This window comes from Echinops telfairi, unplaced genomic scaffold (assembly GCF_000313985.2).
Source record: "Echinops telfairi isolate 266 unplaced genomic scaffold, ASM31398v2 ScPeMD7_3;HRSCAF=10, whole genome shotgun sequence".
In the NCBI taxonomy this organism is placed as follows: Eukaryota; Metazoa; Chordata; class Mammalia; order Afrosoricida; family Tenrecidae; genus Echinops; species Echinops telfairi.
This window is the reverse complement of record NW_022103899.1, coordinates 30346593-30351255: the sequence shown is the minus strand read 5'-3', so window position 1 is coordinate 30351255 and position 4663 is coordinate 30346593.

The following is a 4663-nucleotide window of genomic DNA, read 5'->3' as shown; positions in this document are numbered from 1 at the left end:
ACACCTAGAGAAATAACTGACACTTATTTGACCAATGCTAGCTATTATAAATAGTAATACTGTTAGACAAATGAACTTAGATGAAAATATAGATTGCCATGTTCGTGGACAAGTTACTAAATCTCTTTGACCCTCAGTTTTGACCTATGGAAAATGGTTACTGTTTATGACTAAAGATGTGATATGCATGTAGCGTATCTGACAAAATACTTGGTAAAGAGGAAGAGAAGTAAACACTAGTAGTTGCCTACCAATAGCCATTCCTCTTCTCCCTTACTATCAGAATTTCATTTTGTTCAGGATGGCAATTTACCCAGCCGAAATTATTCACTCTCCTCACTCCTTACAGGTAGGAAATGGTATAAGTTCCAGCCAATATAAGTGAAATTTCTTACCTGAATTTTTCTGAATGTAAATGCAAAACCTTACTTTATGATAATGCTTTTCTTTATATCCTTCCCCATCAAATGCCTGGAGGGGCTATATTCATCTTAAAAGAATAGGCAAAAGTCACAAATGAATGATGACAGAGCAGGTGGCTATATCATGTGTCCCTGATGGCATCATTGAACCCTTGCACCACCGGGCTTTTAGCCACAAGGTCAGCAGTTCAAAACTGCTCTGAGGGAGAAAGATGAGTCATTCTGAGTCATACAGATTTACGGCAGTTCTATTTCATTCTGTAGGGTCACTAGGAGTTGACATTGACTCCAGGGCAGTTAGCTTGAGTACCATTCATTACATTAGAAGCATTTGGTTTAATAATCCAATGATTAAGCACTTATCTCCCTCTCAAATGGTCAGTGGTTCAGTCCCTCAGAAGATAAAGACCTAGCAATCTGTTCCCATGAAGTTAACAGTCTGTGTTTTTCTGGGTTGACTAGAGAAACAAATTCATGGAGACTCTTATGTGTCTAAGAGGGAACTTTATATCAAAGAGCAGTGGTATATTAAGAAAACATCCCAAACTAGTCCAGATCAAGTCCATAAGTCCGATATTACCCCATATGTCAATACTAGTCCATAAATTCCTCTTTAGACTCATGCAGCCATGCAATGACTCCGAATGCAAGAAGATCACAGGCCAGTGGGTGGAAAGTCTTGTGGATCCAGTGGTAGTAGAAGCATCTCAGGGCTGACCAGGGTCTCCATGTGTCTCCTCCAGCCCCAGGGCCCTAACTCAGTCAGCTTAGCTCCATGGCTTTGTCAACAGGAATGTCTCACAGGGAGTGTGTGTGTTTATGGCTTCCAGTGAGCTATTTACCTCCATTTGCACCTCCCAAATGAGGTCATCAAGCTGCGACCTGATTGACAGGCTAGACTCCACCCCATTCACAAGTTGACAGGAAATTATGTAATTGCCACACATTCTAAGACATGAGGCAGCTCTACTATAACTTACAGGTGGGAATTGACTCCAGAGCACACAAAAATAGATTTCATTATATAAGGAAAAATAAACCTTTACTATTTAAGCTAATATTTCTTAAGTTTCATTTTAATTGCTGCCAAACACAAAATAACACTAGATTTTGACCATGTGAAAATTACATTAGCAGTCTTCCTCCTCCTCCTCTTCCTCATGGTCACTGTTTCCTACCACTTCTGTCTATGGCATGGCCCCAGGACTTCCATATTTATGTTCTAGTCTTAGTGTGGTAAGACAGCCCAATGTATGCCTGGAATTTCACTGAATTCCTCTGGGTCTTTAACATAGAGATCAATGGGTTTATTACCCTTGGATTCCCTATAAACATCTGAGTTAAAAATATCCAGTAATGGGTTGAGAGAGAGAGAGACCCAGTGCTAACTGAAAGACAATGTAAAGATTATCTTGTGGATAATGATAGCCATTGATAATTAGATGTGGTGAGGGATAATTATCTCTTTGACAACCTCTTCTCTAGATTCCAATGAAAATAAAAATCTGACCAAATGTGGCCACACACCGTGCTGCATATTAACAAGCATGTATTAGGAAGGAGGCACAAACAGCTTACGTAACCTATTCAGTAAGATTGATGGAAGTCTTGCTCTCGGCCTTTACATAGTTTAACCACACCATGCATGAAATGTTCACTTGAGGCAGATATAACAATATAGTACAGGTAACTTTCAATTAACCTTACCAAAGATTTTAGGCACTTGGATGAGTGGACACAGGAAAATCTAGTAATCAAACTTTAGGTAATATCCCTAAGGGTACAGGCCGCAAAGTTTTCTGTAATCTTGATTCTCCATTTATGCAAACAGGAAAAGAGTCTTTAGAATATTTTATATAATGTACATATTTATTATCAGTATTTTCACCAGTTAAAACACATTTATAATGCCCTTAATACTAATTCCTAGCCACTCAATTTTACCAGTGAAAACTCATTTTTAACAGGCACTTTGTAATTAAGAAGTCTTCTGGTGTTGTAAAGAAATTAAGATAGCAGACTCCTTGTTAGTAACTACCTCTCGAGGGTAGGCTTTCTGATCATATTGAGGTGTGAAGTCTACATTAGGACATTCAAAAGGTTAGGACACCCTTCAGGTATCGTTTAAACGAAGTGGCACAAGCACACATTTTTGCTATCTGCCATCATAAAGATTTACAACTTTGCAAACTCTACATAGGGTTGCTATGAGTAGGCAGCAAATGGATGGCAGTAGGTTTGGGATAACATTGGGGAAGGTTATGTTAAAGACATCATATTAGGTCACCTGGGTAATTAGCAAAGGCAGTAGCACCCCAGCTCATTGTCACAACAAATAGTCATCTCTAAGGTATTCAATTAAAGTCATCAGCAGTCCCACGAAACAAAAATGAAAAATGTAGATGCTGATGTTTATCTTGAAGGAGTTTATAAATAAAGTCAGATTAAAATATAGAGCGTCAGATAATAAAAGTTTGGTTTTGTAAGACGCCGTCCAGTGTAATATACAACAAAGTTGGTTATTAGAAAATAAGGGAAAACATGATCATTGTTAACTGAGAAGTTCAAAGCCAACCTCATCATGTTATCATCTTTCATCTATATTAACATTGAAGTCTTTGTCTTTTTCAGGTCAGCTTATATTTCATAACTACTTATATTCATCTCTTTAATATTCACTTTTTTATTATTAGCATCTACTCCATGACTTCCAATTTATTTTTACACAAGACATGATGGGCAAATATTTGGGTCTCCAAATGTAAGTACTTGCTTTCGTGTCATGGGTTATACTTTCAAAGAAGCGAAGGCAGCTTCTGATATGGTTACTCAGTGGTCTTCTGAAGAAAACAGAAGACAAGTCTAGACCTGGTAGTCACGTGCTGCTATGTGAACCCATCCTGGGTTTCAGAGGACTAGGCTGGCCACCCCTGACCTCCCCTCCTCACTTCACCTTCACACATCTCACACAGAGAGGAGGCCTTCTGATCTTGGTTCATTGTTTTGTTAATGGATCTGTGTAAATATGTTTAATGTCCTTTGGCTGCTCTTCTGAAGGAAACTCATTCTAAACTGTGCTGTTTGTTCAATTATTCAAGGTAATGGTGAGCTTCACCAACATAACCTATCAAAAAGATGTCATTGTATTGAAGAGTTTGGTAAACATGAATGAACACATTGATAGAAGCCTAGTTAATGATGAAATGATCATATTTTCTGGAGGGGATTAAAAATGGAGGAGGCATACATATGACTAAACATCACAAGGAGACAAATGGCTGTAACTTCATAAGGGGGAATTAACGAACTAACTCACAGTCATCGAGCTGATGCCAACTCATACGGACCCTGTAGAGGACAGGGTAGAATTGCCCCTGTGAGTTTCCAAAACTGTAATTCTTTACAGCAGTGGAATGCTCCGTCTTTCTCCTGTGAAATAGCTAGTGATTTAGAACTTCTGACTTTATGGTTAGCAGCTCTGCAAGTAACTGTCAGACTTCCTCTCACCAGGGAAAGGAAGGTCATTATCAGCACCAATCCTACAAGGCCGATGATTCCTATGATGGAAGGTCAGATATCTTTCTGAGGGATTGGCCACTGAAAACCTTGTGGCTAGCAGTGGAACCTTGTCTGATACAGTGCTGAAAGACGAGTCCCTCGGGTTGGAAGGCACGGAAAATACGCCTGGGAAAGAGCTGCCGCCTCAAATTAGATGCAATGTTGGTGATGCAGCAAAGCTTTCAGGACCGTCATTTGCTCGTGAGGCAGGACTCCAAATGAGTTTTTTTCCCCTTTCAGTTCTTCAGCTTGAGAAATTCCCAATGATTTCTTCCTTTGCACATTTCATTATAATATCTTATTTTACATTATCTTCCTGCCCTTTAAAAAACTCTGGTATTACAATGGGTTACACACTGAAATGCTAACCACATGTTCGGCAGTACAAACCCACCCGTCACTCTGTGGTAGAAAGATGTGATTGTTTACTCCTATAAAGATTTAAAGCCTTCAGAGAGCCAAAGGAGCGATTCTACTCATCCTATAGGATCTCAATGCATTGGAATTGACTACATGACAGAAAGCTTGATGTACCTTTTGGTATCTGCCCTTTGGAATTTTCTATTCACTTCTACTTCTTCATTTGCTTTAGCTACTTTATGTTCAAAATCCAGTCCCAGCGTCTCCTCTGACATCCATTTTATCATAAAATCATGATTGGCAGCATATCAATTAATCAGTGT